At 37.7% G+C, this 17,596-nt stretch overlaps 1 protein-coding gene across 1 annotated transcript in view; it reads left to right on the plus strand.

Annotated features, from left to right (window-relative positions):
- Positions 1–17,596, plus strand: part of SUGCT (succinyl-CoA:glutarate-CoA transferase) — a 977,794-nt gene that overhangs the window by 757,249 nt on the left and 202,949 nt on the right. The gene's annotated exons all lie outside the window — the stretch shown is intronic.

Consider the following 17,596-nt stretch of genomic DNA (forward strand, 5'->3'; position numbering starts at 1 on the left):
GGCAGTCCCTGGGTGTGACAGCCTAACTACTGGAAAATGGGAAATCTGGGTGGAAGAGGCCCAGTCCTGATCCAATCAGGCTTAGAGGTCTCAATCCCGGGTCCCCCACACCTGGGTTCCTCTGCTGGTACCTTCATACGTGAAGCTCATCCCAACGAATTTTATATTTCTATAGAATTTCATAATATTTATATATCTGATAACAGAATATTTATCTGTATATATGTATAAATATTCTGTATATCTATCTGTATACCTTACTGTGAATCTTTTATAATTCATTACCGTGGTTGTTCATTCATGGCCTTGTTCAATCTGGTAGTTTTCTTACACTTTCATTTCTTGATACATCATTTGTTTTCTCTCTTTTTCACAATCTTTGTACTTTAGGTTTAAAATTGTAATTTCTCATTCATTCAGTAATTCTCATATATTCTCTAGTTGTTTTAATGAGATATCCTTTTAAAAAATGTATGCTGTAACTTGAAGAAAAGTTCTAGTTCATTTATACATTTCTTTTGGTGCTTTGATGACAATTTTTATTGTCCCCTTTAAAAAAATCTTGTCTGTAGTTTCCTTATGAGGTATTATGATGTGAAAGTTAGACGTTTGGAATCTGGAACCAAATGGAAAGATTATGAAATCTTTCATTCTACTATGTAGCTCATAATCTTGGTCAAATATTTTACCATTGTGTGCCTCACTTCTTTCATTGAAAACAGAACATTGATACTTTTATTATAAATTTGTTATAATTATTAAATAAATTTTGTATGCATAGGGCAGCACTGTAGCACTGTCTTCCTGTTGTTATCGATTTGCTCGAATGGGCACCAGTAATGTCTCCATTGTGAAACTTGTTACTGTTTTTGGCATATTGAACATGCCACGGGTACCTTGCCAGGCTCTGCTGTGCAGGTGGGATACTCTTGGTAGCTTGCTGGGCTCTCTGAGCTGGACAGAGGAATCAAACCCGGGTCGGCTGCGTGCAAGGCCCTATCCACTGTGCTATCGATCCAGCCCTAAAAATGTATGATGCTTGGGCCATAGGAAGACAACACTAGTGTCTGCTAAAGAGTTGTCTAAGAAGCTTCTGAAAATAGAAATTCATAATTAAAAGCAGAGAATGTTGAGTGGAAGCCTTTTGAACATATAGGATTATTAAGGGTAATTTTCCAGTGAGAGAATTTAGAAAGCTTAATGGAATTCCTAAGGTTTTCCATTAAGACTAAGCTCTCCTTTGATCCAAAGTTCCTTCCTCTTTGCATTGTGAAGGTCATCTTAGAGTGAAGGGAATCATCATCGAAATTCTGTTGTGGATGTCAGGATCATAGCAGAAAGCCTATTCTTTTTATAAATAAACAAAATCTGTTTGGTGCAACTCAAACTCTTGTGAAAAATTCTGTCAGGCATTTGTAATATAATTAAATTGAGTAGCTGGAGGTGTGGTAGATGGATTTGAAGACTGGGAAATGGGTAAGGGATTAGATGATTAGATGATGGAGAAGTATACGGAGTTAATGGTGTGCATTAGTTGCGCATAATCTTTTACTCAGTGTACTTTCTCCTTAATTCCCATGATCTATGCTGTGTACTTTCCATATTAAAGCAATAAGTAGCCATTGCAAATTAGCACTTAATAGGATTAGTTCCTCATGTTGGAAATCTAAAGTCTTGAAAATAAAGGGGACTTAATATTTTACTTTTACTAAGGACTGTTGCATATGGTCATCATACTTCGAAGTGTTTCAAATTTGTACTTATATAAATGGATTTGTCCTCTTGTGCATTACAAATAGCAAAAACAAAGAATCTTTAGTGACTAAAGAGTTAATTCAATGCTTGCCTTCCATATAGCCAACCCAGGTTCCATACCCAGTACCACAGATGGTCTCCAAAGCATTATCAAGAGTGAGTGATCCCTGAATGCAGAGCCAGGAGTAAACCCTAAGCACCACTGGGTGTGGCCCCCAAATAAAAACAAAGAGGAAAAAAAAGGAGAATCTTCACATTTGAGTCATTATGGTTGAGTAAAAATACAAAAAAAACAACTAAATGAAATGATGCCAAAATAATTTTGAACGTTGTAAATCAGGCAACTTTGTAAGCATAATGGTTACAGTTTTGTTGTATTCAACTATTGCTTTAAAGTGCTTTTAAAACTTGTATTTACAGTATTGCAATTAAAACATATGTTTTAACAAGAACATTTTGTGAGGTTAATTGACTTCTATTCAAAAGTATTCAAGATAAGAAAATATTTTAGACTTTAGACTTTTTTTTCAGTTGAAAGAAATTCATTTTATTAATATTGCTTGTCCCCAAACTGTTTAATTAAGAAACTAAGGTATAAAATAACATTCCCATTAAGCAATGAATCAGAGCTTATGAAAATTCTAGAAATAATGGAGAAAGTCTATTATTGGAGAGGGAGGTGTGCAGTTGTACATCAGGTGGGATCCAAATGGAATTCGCTTAAGAGTCTGCACAGGACTGGCAGACCAGTTGAAGCACAGCAAATTATATGGGAAAGTTGCGTAGAAGTTCACCAAGTTCAGTGAGTGAAAACAGTATCACAGAAGGTTCAGCTAGCACCAAGTAAATGCTCAGACAATGAGCACCCAGTAATACCATTGAGTGTTATATATGTTGTAGCAAGCACTGTAGCACTGCACCGTCGTCCTGTTGTTCATTGATTTGCTCAAGTGGCTATCAGTAACATCTCCATTGTGAGACTTGTTGTTACTGTTTTTGGCATATTGAATATGTCATGGGGAGCTTGGTAGGCTCTGCCATGCAGGTGGGATAGTCTTGGTATCTTGCCAGGCTCTCCGAGAGGGACGGAGGAATCAAACCCAGGTCGGCTGCGTGCAAGGCAAATGCACTACCCGCTGTGCTATTGCTTCAGTCCAGCAATATAAAATAAATTACTTCAAGCCTGCCAGGAGAGCAAGCTTGAGGGGATGGGTGTGAACTTGGGAACACAGGAGGAGGGAAGTAACATGTCTTTATTGTTCAGTCTGGGCGAGTTCAGCTGTTGACTCTCACAGCTTTGCTCCCAGCCAAGGATGATGGTAGTACTTGCCTCACCAGCACTTCATGAAGATGAATTTATATACGGAGAGGTGGAATAATGAAATATTTCAAGTATAACACACTTGAATAGGTATAGTTGTCACAGTTACAGATGAGGAAGCTGAAGGCCAAAGCAGTTAAGGTTCCCAAAGTCACATGAAATTAAAGGTAGTAATCGAACCCAGACCTTTAGGCTTCATGTTCACACTGTTTGACTATGATACTATACTAGCTTACAAAATTATGGACAGAAATTTGGCTCAGTTTGGATAATGTAATAAAACATGGTTTTTTACTTGAGTCTGATTTTCCACTATTTTTTAGTAGTAGAATTTTGAAACCCTTATTTTACCTTAAATTGATACTTCTTCACAATCTCATACATGTACAGTTAAAATATTTACTATTTCCATGATCTAGGAAGTTTTATGCCACAGCACACACTCCTTTCAATAAATAACTTAGAGCAACTTTATTCATCCTGTGAAAATCAGAGCATAAATAAAAAGCCTTCACAAAATAATTAGTTTGCCATGTTCTCACCAAGCATTTTGAAAATATTCTTAAAGCCCAAATAAAATATGTACAATATGTATCTCAATATTTCTTAGGTACATAGAAGTTTAAATTCATCGTGGTTCTATCTGCCTTGACTTCAGAATGGATCCCCAGATGTAAATATTACAATCTTGGTTTTAACCGGATGTCATCTTTTTCCATTTTGAAGGTTTCTGTTAAAAGCCCCAAGTGTGAATGAGGAATATTTCCTTTGGCCAAAACTTACTGACTTATTTCCATCTTGCAAGTAGTTGACGTGGAAAAGTTCAGCAAGGACGGAAGGTCTGCCCTGACATATCTATCACGGTTTGCAATGTGTGATCAGCTCTTGGAGACACCCGGAGGGGGAAACTTCTCCAGCTAAGTTCTTGCTGCCATCCCTCTTTTGAACTTGGCACTTAATGAATTGGTTCTTTGCCTGTTTGGATCCTGAGACAGCCTGAACTAGGCTTTATTCTCGATGTAGATTTTCAGTTTTGTCTCTAGTATTTCCTTTGCAATAGAAATTTTATTAACATTCATAAATAACGTTTTCCACATACTGTCATCTATCTCTCTTCCACCTAACTTATCCCAGATTTTCTGGGGATTGTTTGAAAATGATTCACGTTGTTAGTGAACAATTTCCACATTGTTCTGGCTGATCTCTAAATAGAACTTTCCTCTTAGTTGAATCAATGGGAAGGATATAAATTTGTCCTATTTTGGTCTTGTTCAATAAAGAGTGAATCAAACAAGTCAGAAGATGATTTTGCCATCAGTGACCAGTCTCTTCATTTTGAAAAAAAAGGAAAATGGAATTATTGGAATAAAAAATGGTAATTACTCCTAAGTGTTGTTAAAGTTTTGAGATAAAATTGATTCTTTCCCTGAAGAATCACTAGGACAACTTTAGATTACACATCTAGACCCATTTTTGAATGCTAGTGGTCTTCTGGATCATTTGTTAGTTTGAGTGGCTTCAGCTTTAAAATAAGACACATTCGTGCTAAGCACTTTTCTTTTACTTTCGTTCTTACGACCCAGGACCTCACAGATGCAAGGCAAGGTCTCTGTCATTGAGCTACACTCTCTCTCTGTGTAATGACTATTTTTGCAAGACGTGTGGGTTTGTGTGTGTATGTGAAAGTCTTTTGTTTGTGATAGGGCCACATACAACACTGCTCAGGGCATACTCCTGTTCTGTACTTAGTGATCCATTCTAGGAGATTCAGTGACCATATTATTTTCCAGGGATCAAACCCAGGTTGGATTGTGGAATGCAAGTGCTTTACCTGCTGTCCTATCTCTCCAGTCCCTATATGTATATTTTCCCCAGGAAATATCAAGGTAAACATTGTACACATGATACATATTTAAATTGAAATTATGCAGGAAGACTGGAAATAGCGGCATTTTCACTCAGCTCATGCATACTGCCACCTTTAAGAAACATTGAGGAGATAATAAAATTAATATCTGGGAGATTAGGTCTCCCAGGACCACATGCTGGTGGAGGCAGAGGTAGAACGCCAAAGCTTTTCTGTGTCTAGAATCAGGGTTCCATCCCATCTTCTCTTTCACCTTTTCTAATATCCGATGTCTATAGGCATTTGATTGATATGATGTCTATGCGTGCTGGTATCATCACTGTTGAGTAACTGTCTGCTAGTGTTCGAAGCAGTCAGACTTGCTTTGCAGTAATCCTTAGATATCTTTGCTACAGAAATGTGGGAAAGGAGACCTCACCCCTCGCACTAGCAGATGCAGCTAGTGGGAGACAGAGGTTGAGAGGGGTAGGTGTGAGATCCAACTAGGAGCCCTTTCCGGCTACACGTTTCCCAGTGAGCCTCAATTAGTCACTACCCAGACTAGCTCAGTTTTTTGCAGGGTTTTTGTTTTGTTTGTTTGGGGCTATGCCTGATGATGCTTCTGTCTCTGACCTCGTGGATTACTCCTAGGCTTGCCCGTCAGGGAACTATATGCAATGTTGGGGATCAAACCTGGGTCTGCTGTGTGCAAGTAAAACACTATGCCTGTAGAAATATCTCTTGGCATCCTTTTTGGGTTATTTTTGTTGTATTTGTTGTTGTTGGACTCTCAGGCTGCCTCTTATCTTTGGGACTATCCTAATTTCTAAAAAAAAAATGAATAATCTAACATGAAAAGGCCCCAAACTTCTTAGTCATGAAATAGAAATGATGCTAGAACCATGATTTACTGATATATTGTTTTTTTACTTGCCAGTCTACAGGCAATATCGAAACCCCCAACTCCAAGTTTCAGCACTCTACCAGAATCATTTGGGCACTTAGAAAGTATAAAAATGTTAGTAGATTTAATGTTCAATTTTATTTGCTCTGGACTATTGACATTAACCCTATGTTCAGCATTATTCTCATTGTCACTTCAGAAATGTAGGAGTATTTATTACTGTAGAGAAAAAAAAACACTACTGTTCACCAGCACTGCAGTTGAAAAATGATAATAAACACTGGAGATTAACAGGACTTAGGAGAAGAAGCATTTCAGGACTAGAGAACCAGTGTCTGTGGAATGTCAAAATAATTGTCATGTGGAAAACAGCTAAAATGCTAACATGCAAAATGACATTGTGTTGGCAGAAAATAACCAAGGGAAGTTTTGATTATAGTGTGTAATTAGTGTGTAATTAACATTTGCATAAATATTCACAACAGGATGCTTTGTGGATGGTGGTAGCAGATATCTAAGAAATAATCCTTCATACTGCCAAGCCCCCCACACCCCCATGCAAAGTCTGTGGTATTGTCCTCATCTATTACAATTCTCAGTACTATTCTCTCTATTTCAGTCTTTCTTATACATCTTACAAAACTAGTGAACATTTCACTCCGATCTCTATAACTATCCTCTGTTTATGCATATCATTTTATACCTTTAGACTCTAGGGTCTTTTAGACCCTTTTTCTTATATGTTTAATGCTTCCACAGTGCTTAGGGAAATATATGTATGAAACTGATGATCAATAAGTGATGGTAAACGAATAAAGATTAGTCCAGGCAAGAATCAAATGGTGTAGTTTCATTTAATGACATGGTCACATGTTGCAGGCATTGTGTCAGGCACTGAGGGATAGAAATGTCTCAAAGAGCTTTTTGACCTTTTCTTCCCAGTGGTCTGAGGTGATAAATAGGAGTCAACATAATTGTCATCAGTTCATTCAATTAGTTGCTCAGCTAATGAGCTTGCCCCTCAGTGTTCACATCGTGCCATTTGTGGGTCCTCTGAGGACAGAAAGTAGATAAATGAACAGGAATTAATATAGAATGTCATGAGTGTCATGCTTGATATATGTTCAGGTTTTGAGGCAAATCAAGAGGGAGCATTTCTAAGCTAGGGTGGCAGAGGCAGGCAATGAAGGATGAACAGGACTTACCCAGATGGGCCTTTGAAGCAAAGCACAGCATGGACAAGTCCTGAAGGTGGAGAGGAAGCCAGGAGGCAGTGGCTGGGGCAGGTCTGGAACTGGAGATGATATCCATCCCACCAGCACTGCAGCATCAAATGAGGTGAGTGAAGAGGTACAAGGCAGGAGATGTGGGCAGGATACAGTGATTTAAAGCAGACACGGTGGACTTACTTTTATACCAAGCTTCGGGACTCTAGAATGCAGACACCACCACACGTGCCTGGAGCTGGGTCGCAAGCACAGAACTGAAGAGCAGCTCAGAGTATCTTCTCCTTTCGCATTGGCCCTCAGTGGTCAGCATCAGGAGAAGAGATGACCCTCTGGTTTTTACATGGAAACACAGATGCTTTGAATGACACATGTCATGGTGCCAACCTCGTCTTTTCAAATTGCTTCCTCTTTTAACTCACTCTTTGATTTTAAAGTCAGCTTTGCTTAATTGGTTGTTAAGACTGAACTTAGTACTTCAGTTAGGCTTAAAACATTACATTTTACTACCCAAATAATTGGTGAGTTGAAAATACTAAAGTTTATGACTCAGAGTTTTCAACTCAGATTTTTAAAAAATACAAACAATGTAGGTCACTGTGGATGCCTGTGATCTTGGTACAGGTTGAGGCACCTCTTGGTTCTAAATGTTTTATATCTGACCCTGACACTCATGAGATTTGAAGGCTTAAAACTGGTACAAAATTCATTTATATTAATATTAGCTCTCTTAAAGTGATATATACCATCTTCAGTTCTTATCAATCATACTTTTTTTTTTAGACTTAAAACATTTCTAAGCAGGTTCTGATAGGTGGAATTCGAGGTTGAAAACAGTAGCTCTGCTTATGAAAGATTTAGAAAAGTTACCTGATTTGCTCTTTATAAGATTGATTTCGTTGAATTTGTTAAATATATACAGAATGCATGATATGCATACTTTTTGTATCAGTGAAGCTTGTAGCCTTGCAGTACACTAAAATAGATCCACAAATAAACAAGGTGATAATAGGTTATATGAGAAGATGGGGTGCTTCAGAGGACATGAGTAGGGATGCAAAGCATCTTGGGGAGGTGGGACACTCAGGCTCTCAGGGCACTGACGGAGGACTGGGAAGAGCAGGTGTGACACCATATCTGTCATTATAGAAATGTGACCTTTGCATGTTATGTAGATCTCAGAGTTGATTTTCTGTAAATTAGGGATGGCAGAGTCACTTATTCTCAGGAACTTGCTTGGAAGGTCCAATTAGTTCATTAGTGTTAAAGTACTTGAACTATATAAAGGATACGGGCAGTGCTTTTCACTATTTGTTACCAGAATTGGAATTAGTATCTAAGCTCTTTGATGTAACCTCCTAACCACTCATAAACTGTAAGAGTTTCTCAACCTACCCCCTCCTCCATCCTTTTAACTGGAATTTTCATTATTGAAAGAATCTTTGTGGTTGCTGTAGGCAACTGAATGTGTCTCTTTAGTTATAGAGGAGGGTAGAACAAGGACAAGGGAGATGGATGACATTGATAAGTGTAGGTGGAGAATGATAAATTTTATGAGTCAAATACAATTCCTGGGACTTTGAAGATGCTTGTAACCTCCTGAAATACTGTTTCATACACTATATTTAAAATTGCATTATAAAAAGTGGAACTAAGAGGGCCTCTTAGGCTTCTCAGATCTCCATTCCCAGTTTAGGATTGTAGATTATTAGGTCTTAAGAACTTCACTTTTTTTCTAAGGAGATGGGACTTGCAGGCCTTATTTGAGTGGAATGTTGGAATATTGAATATGACTTATCATGAAATGAGAGATCTCAGCCCTGATTTTACTCAGATAATCTGTGATAGAGAACCTTCTCCCTGCCAATCCACTGTTCTTTAAGAGTTTGAACAGTAGATAGGTCATGCTATTCTGAACCATTTTCCATGTGTTCAGTTTTAAATAAATTGCTCATGATTTTGCTGTGACTGAAAATTGCCAGATGACAGTGGAAATACTCCACAACATCCCTTGTCCAGAAAAATCACACGAAATAAACCTATTTATTGACTATGCTGATGGTTTCACATTTTTTATGGCTCCTGTTTGAAGAAATTCTGTTCCTGATTTCAGACAGCAAAATTTTGTATAGCCAGGGGTATTTTCCAAACAAGCAGCCTACCTTGCTGGAGACCACTAGGAGGTGTGTGATGACAAAAAAAGCCTGATTATTATTTCATTTCTTAAATCTAGATCTGTAATAGGAATCAGGAGAAAACTAGACTTGACCTGTAGTCAATCACTGAGGAAAAGAGCCACTACAGAACTAGTCAAACCTCACATTCCTTCTGAGGAGCTTCCTGCCTCCAACCCCATCTGAAAATTATAAGTAAGCATTGGTTTTGCGAGGGAATCTCTCCCTTCCCCCCTCTTTGGTTTGGTTAGTAGTAATCCTGCTAAAACCCAGAACCCTTTTCCATCATAGTTTCATCTGGAAAGCCCCAGGCCTCTGAGCATGGCTCCCACCCCCATAGGGAATCTTTTATGTGAGAACAGGAAACATTTATTTGTTTTGTCATTTTATGATACTTGTTGCCCCCGCCCACTCTTCCACCCACTCACTCTCATTTGGTTTTCTCTGAAAAGTTGTGCCAACATTAAGCTTTTAATGTGGCTTTGATGGAATTGTCCTTAGGAAGTGAGTGTGCCTATATCAGCCACCCCAACCAGCCACTGAGGAAACCTCAACTCATCTGCCTTGCCGAGGTTCAGAAGGCCCAGGGAGCATAGAATTTCTGTGTACAGAATTTGTCCTCATTGCACAAAACAGCGCCTAAATCTAACACTGCTTTTCAGACGTAGCTGGATCCTGCCTTCTGAAAGATAGATGTTTAAGGAAGTAATGAGTATTGTATGGGTGCTTGCATATTTTTTCCCAGTTTCTCATTTGTAAAATGACACAATTCAAAGTAAAGAAACCCATAGCTAGCTATTCAAAGAATTGCTCAGTCGATGAACCATGCCAACACTAATAAATGGTACTTTCTGCATCATGGGCTGCATTTGGTAGCTAGCATCTTTCCACCATTTGAGAGTCATCTAGAGAAATTCTAAATATGTGGCATGCTTCATAATCTGAATTTGTTAAAACTACAGTAAGAAGTATGGACTTCTCCCTGCCTTTTAACTGAAGAATATGAGCTACAGAAGTTTATATGTGGAGCCAGGCAATGAACTAGTGGGAGATGCATCCTAAGGTCTTTGGTTCGGCACCCTTGGTGAACTCCTGTGCCTTTATTGGTGTAGGCTTGCTATGGCAAAGCAATAAATGTATGAAGGATAGTCAAATAGCAATGCTATACTCACCTGAGATACACATAAAAAATGTAGCTCTCACTGCATCATCAGCCCTCTCTGTAACCCCAAACAGTGCCCATATCCCCAGATAACCCTCGCCACCTCACCCAAAGCCAGGTCTTCCTCTCATTATCTGCAGGAGGAGGGAGAGATAATTACCAGATGGGTGGCTGACTGCTAGAAAGAGTCCAGTTTCTAACCTTTCATTCTGCTGGAATCTTTTGTGTATGTGAAAGAAAGTTGGCACGCTTTCAGATGAGGAAAATAATAGAGTGGAAAACACACATCTTACTGTGACTTTTCTGTAAGCACATCAAAGTCAAGAAAACTAAGTCAAGTCATTACTCATTCTCTCTCAGCCACAGATTACCTTTCAGCTTCTTGGACTGTGGGCATCTGTCTGCTTCTCCTCCCCTGTGCTCTTGCAGTACAGCGTGTGGTATTGGTACATAAGATTTATTAATATTCATAGTTTAAAGGAACGGAGTCCACATCACTTTAAGCCTTTCTGTTTAGGGGTCAACCTACTGTAAAGCTACTTTTCATTTCATAGTGATCTATCAACAAGAGACTACTCCATGTTTTCAGGTCAAAAGAACTGTAAAACAGTGTATTTTTGTTAATGCCCTGCAAACACCAGTGTGGGATTTCTGACTCAATAAATGATCTCTGAAATACATTTTCTGGATTAGATCTTATCCTGCGGGGCCCTCACTCTAAGATAGAGCTAAATGTGGAATTATTTTTCAGTAAAATTACATGCTATTCTCAAAACAGTCCATAAGATATGCTAGAAGCTTTTAATCAGAGGCAGCTCAATACTGTATTGAGCCATTTTGCAATTAAATTCCCTCCCCACTGTTGTTATTCCAAGAAAATACATAAGTAATTTCCACATAGAGTTTATAATAGAATACATGTATTTTCACTGTATGTTTGTGTATGTGTGTGTGTTTTAAGAAGAGGGAGAGAGAGAGATCGATGTTCATTTTATTTTAATGTGTGATGGCTTTTTTCCTGGGCCCAATGTACAGTTCTTTACAACAGTTTTGCCCAGAAGAGCTTAAAAAAGGTGAAGTTATTGTTATGTTGTGGCCAACAAAATGCCCTCAGATGTGTATTTTAAGCCCCTCTTCCCCTCTCCTTTCATTTTGTCTCTTTAGCTATTAAATTTCTTTGGAGAGATTTGACTGTGCTATTTTTGAGATAGATTTACTAAAAAATGTTAAATTCCTTTCACAGTGTATGAAAAAAAGGATCCAGTAGAATTTAATCACTTGCCCTGATGATACAGTAAATAGACTGAGAGAATTCTATTCTTAGCTCCAAAGGTCATCAATAAATCAAACATCCTTCTCTTCCTTGGTACTGGGGTAACTGATGCTCAGGTTATACTCATAACAACAGGTGTTCATTAGTATGTACAAACACTCCTAAAACAGTACACTAGCAAAGTCAAGGAAATTGACAGTTACAACTTAGGTGTGCATATTTTCATGACGTTTTCACCTATGTAAATTTATGATGATGGCTGTAAGATGTAGAATAAATTCATCTTCATTTCTCCATGAGGATAGTTATGCTTTTATTCTTAACTCTAAGTTATTTGTTACTTTAGAATTTATTTTAGTATCACTGATAATAGGGATTATATCTTAGAGTTTCCAATTTTAACCACAATTTATTTACAAATAAGCGTTTTAACACTAGTTATACATTTCACCTTTCTGTTTCAGAACTACATTATTGCAAACTCCAGGATTTTTTCTATTCCTAGAGCCATTAATTCTTTAAATATCCATAGTAAGGCCTAAATGTTAGGTCATTGCAGGAGTGATATTTGATTTTTATGCAATCTGAAACTTTAGTCAGGGTTTTGGGCCACTTACTTTTATATTTGGTGTGATATTATTATGCTTTCTGCCTAAAATCTATTGCTGAGTCTCATTGGGCTATTGGGTGAGGAATTGAACTATCTATTGCACTCACTGGTCCCTTTCCAGTTGGCACAACTTGATGCTTCAAGGAACTTGGCATAGGCTTAGACTCACAAAACTCAACATTACTTTATCTTTGTTGCCTTTCTTGATTTTTCCCCCTAAACTTCATGTTCTCATTTGAAAAGAGAAATTATAACTATCTTATAGAAACAAGTTTTAATGAGATGCTTTATTTAAATTTGTAGTCTAGGAAGATCTCAACATAGTCCAGTACCTTATAAGCATTATCCTTTCTAGTACTATTTTCCTTATTCAATAAAAATGTATTTATTATATATGTATAGGTCTATGTCATCAATCTTGATGGTTTCTTCTTTCTTCTTGAAAAGTCAGTGTGATAAAGTCTTAGAATTGCAGATATGTGGTCACTCAGGTTTGAACAATAACATAAAGATCATTGTGCTGGACACTTACTGCTGATGTAACAAAACATTGTGAACTTTATAATCTTTAAGCAGCACATATTTAAGTTTTACAGTCTTGAAGCTGAGAAGTCTCAGATCAAAGTAGAAGCACATTCAGGTCTGCTGAGGGTCCCCTTCTTGACTCATGCTTTTCCAACTTTTATCCAAGTGGGGTGGAAGGTGAGAGGCACTCTTTAGGGTCATAAAACACTGATCCTTGCCCTGAGGGAATTGCAGGACATGAGTTCAGGAGGTTACCTGGACCCTGAACACATAGGACTTTATATATCTGAATCCAAGAATGATGGGATGGGAAGTTTCCACTTCTGGACACAATCATCATGCTGGGGAGTGGCTTCAACTATGAATTTGGGGGCTCACAAACTCAGTCTAGAGCAATAGACTATAGCACTAAGTTGGAAGATATTTCTTCTCTGCATCATGTTGTTCTTATGACAGTGATATGGTTTGACAGGAGTAACACTATCCCGGTACTCTTGAGAGGTTGAACTAGCATGGAGACATCCTTGTTTTTGGATTACTCCCAGTGACCAGCTGTCTCCAGGGCAGCTCAATCTAGAGGAAGTCACAGCATTTCTAGGAGTTAATGATAGTACTATATGACAGCTCTGTTTTCAGAAACAGGCTACATAAACTATCTGAGTCTTCTTTGTCTGATAGTGACAACCTCCAGAATTCAGGTCAGCTATCCTATGCTTAAGGGAAGGCATGAAGTGGTTATAGTCATGAAACAATTCTGAGACTACAGAAACACTGATTGTACTTGTCACACCCCTCCCTCTCAACCCTCCCCCCAACTCAATTGTGTGGAGCAGTTATCCTATTATATTCTGTTTAGATCTTTGTTGCTACCTGAACTGTGTATCTCTAAGTCCCACATATGAGAAAGATCATTTATATCTATCCCTTTCTTTCTGACTGGCTTCACTATAACATAATATCCTTTATTTATTATAGTTCCATCTATGTTGCAGAAAAATTCATGATTTTGTTTTTTCCTAGAGCTTCATAGTATTCCATTGTGTATAAATTCACATATTCATAATCAATTTGTCTATAGTTGGGTGTTTTGTTTTTTTTCCATATGCTGGTTATTGTACTAAATGTGGCAATGAACATAGGTATGCATGTATCTTTATAAATTCATGTTTTTGAGTTTGGGAAATAGTTGCCAAGAAGTGGTTCCTGTTTTTTGTAAGATCTCCATATTTGGACTAGCTACTATTTTTAAGGAGGAATGGGGTAAAGACTCAAAGGGCTCGAGTGAACACTTTGCATGCAGGTGACCCTGGTGGCATCAAGCATTACACAGCTCCCTAGTGAAGAGTATCTTCTGAAAACTGAGCCAGGAATAGTCCATGAACCCCACTAAGTGTGGCTGGTCCCCACACCAAATAATAGATAAATATAAATGGTTTGAGAAAGGAACTTAATTTACTCTCCTTTCTCATTTTTGACCCCTCCTAGTTTATTTTGCACGTATGTCTGAGTATTTTTGTGTCATTATAAGTAAATGGGTGATACTATAATTGGTGTTTTTTAAAGAGGCTCCTCTTTAACAGGAAATTGGGTTGCAAGAGAGTAACAGTCTATATGTTCCTGAAGCAAACCCTCTTATGAGATGAATCTGGAAAATAATTCAAAGAAAAGCTATCCATAAAATCTGGTTATTTGTATTTAGATGGTAAGATAGTACCTTTGGTCCAGAGGAAAGCAATTTCTTTCTGGACAAAATCCTTAAAGTCATGAGAAGCATTTGAAAAATATATTTCTTTTTTAAAAAAAATTATTGAATCACTGTGAGATAGTTACAAGCTTTCATGTTTGGGTTACAATCACACAACAATCAAACACCCATCCCTCCACCAGTACACATTCCCCACCACCAATATCCCTGGTATGCCCCCTCCCCCTTTTCAATCCTCCCCCTGCCTCCATGGCAGACAAGCATTTTGATTTAGTTTAAAATTCAGCACCTTGGTTCTTCCAAGCTTCCTTAAGCTCCCCAACCACAGGCTCATACTCTGCAACAACCATTAGGAATCTTACAGATGAGAAAACTGAATTCCACTTAGAAAATGAGTATAAGAAATCTCCATGCAGTCAAGCCTTAATACTATTCCTAGGTAAGCTCTCATGGGATTTGTTCTTTTCATTAGAATGAACTTTCCGTGTTAAAACTTGCTTGGGTCATAAATTAAAGTACTTTCCCATATGTTAAAAAGCTTACTAATTATTTTTTCACAAAGAATTATCTTTGAGAAAAATATGAGCTAGAAAATCTTAGTTTTTAGCAAGGCCTGTGTGGCATTGTTTCCTAACATACTTATGTATTTTGAATAAAATCAAATGGAAAATGAAGTCTTCTTTGTGTTGTAACTTTAGAAAAAGGAACATGGTTTCAGTGAAGTTTTCGTATCTTCACAGCCAAGTGACAAGGAACCGAAAGCTTGTTCATAAAGTAGAATAGTACTAAAGTTATGCTCAAAAACAGAATTGAAACATTTCCTGGATTCTCTGTTACCATCACATCTTATGCATAATTCGGACTGAGTGTCTGAGATTCAGTGTCTTTGTGAATACTTTCTTTCCATTCCAAGTTGTAGTAAAGCAAAGAGGTAGAATTGCCTAGTGTCTATCTTGCATCAGACCAGAAATAGAGCAGTTAAACAGGTCTTCTAACTTCTGCCTAGTCTGTAGAAATAGCTTCCTATCCCCTGGACTCCTGAACTCACCTCTGTGGTTGTAGCAATCCTCTGTCAGAGCTTTTAAACTCAACACAGCTTCTGAGTAGCTTTGGATTGGATTAGCAGAGATTCCTCCACCAGTACACATTCCCCACCACCAATATCCCTGGTATGCCCCCTCCCCCTGACTTTGCTTAATGCTATTGGCTATTCAAGTGTTACTTCTCAGTGAGGCTCCCTACCTCCACTTAAATTTATCACTTTATCTTTTTATGCTTTACTCGTAACATTTCTGACTTTTTCTGGTCTCCTATTTTATTGAGGTAGTTCATTGAATGCAGAGGCTTTTCTTACAGATTCTACTATGAAAACCCTTATGCATGTCAATAAATATTTGTCGAGTTAGTGAACTGGAACCCTCACCCCCTTGGGATGTCTGTTTTGTTCTCTCTACATATTTGAGCACCATGAATATCTCTTATTCACTGTGTTGTCATAATATGAACATTTTAGAAATTGAGGGACAGTAGATATTATCTGTTCTGCCAGTTTTCAAACTGTGCTTTCAGTGTGCTAAAATCTAGTGTTAATTTTGATAGGATTTTGAGAATCCTCATATGAGTTTCTCCAATTTGTGGGTTCTTTTCTTCACTGAATACTGTCCTGACCTGCCATTGTTCTCAAAACATCTTTTAACTCATTTATTATCATCACAACTATTAAAAATGTCTTAGTTTTGTTCCTCAGAAACAAAATGAAAGGAACATGTTTGTACAGATTTAATGGGGACTGTTCTTCGGAAAAATATGTAAGAGAGTAAGCAGAGCAAGTTAGGGAAGGATGTGGTTATGTCAAATACAGCCTTGGCATAACATGCAAGGAACACGAGGCAGATCAATTTTGTCCTTCAAGGATTACAAATGCACATTTGTGACTCAGTGACCAGAAGATGAATAATCTAGCCTGTCAGATATCAATGTATGGAAACCAGCCACCTTTATCATAGGTAATTTTAGCCACTTGCAGTAATGTTTAGTCACTTGCAGTAATAGATTTTGCTTGTTTGTTTGGAGGCCATGCCTAATTTTTCTCAGAGCTGATTCCTGCCTCTGTGCTCAAGGACCAGTCTTGACTATGCTTGGGGAACCATGTGCATAGCTGGGAATTGAACTCAGGTTTGCCAAGTGCAAGGGAAGCACTTAATCTTCTGTCTTATCTTTCTGACCCCTGATAGTTACTGTGTATAGTAGAGCTCGTGTAGTTAGACTGTAGAATTTATAGAAAGGGTTCTCAAATTCCAGCATCTGTCATAATCTATCTACCAATACACATTTCTGTATTTCTGACACTTCTGGGAGGGGGGCTAAAATATTTCATCTGAGAAATCCCCCAGGTTGTACTTTTATTATTCGATGACTGGGGACAGGGATGATTAAACATTAGAAGCAATTTGTGGCTTTGCTGAGATTTTCTTGAAGGGGCAGGAGTATTTTAGCAAAACTTAACAAACTTGCTAAAAATATTTTTTAAATATTATTTCTTGTCTTCAAAGTTTCACCTCACCCCTTACTCTGAGTACCACCCCTTCCTGGTCTAGCAAACATGTGATGCATGACAGCTGTACGATGAGTCACTTCTTTCCATCACAGAAGGAACTATATAATGCAACACAGAAATGAATAATTACAAACATGATCTTGAATTTGCTTTTATTTATATTGAAATAAGTCATTTTTAAATTTTTATTCTACAGATTTTAGGAATAAAATATTTGTAATCCACCCCACAATTTATTCAAATCCAGTCACAGCCTCTGTTTATAAATGATGAATAAGTCTCAAAAAGCATTGTGAGAATTTTTATTTTACCCCAGAGTTCTTTGTCAATTTTGAACATTTTTCCACCCTATTCTTTTTTTTCTTTGACCCTTTTATCAAGGTCAAAGAAGAAAAAAGAATATTTTTGATTTTGGAATTATAATGTGAGTGTGTGTATGAGAGAGAGAAAGACAGAGAGAGAGGAAGAGAGAGAGAGAGAGACCCGTGAGATAAAGAGACAAAGAGACAAGGATGGAGACAAAGAAAAAGTTAAAATT

Source organism: Sorex araneus, chromosome 1 (assembly GCF_027595985.1).
Source record: "Sorex araneus isolate mSorAra2 chromosome 1, mSorAra2.pri, whole genome shotgun sequence".
NCBI classification, from domain to species: Eukaryota; Metazoa; Chordata; class Mammalia; order Eulipotyphla; family Soricidae; genus Sorex; species Sorex araneus.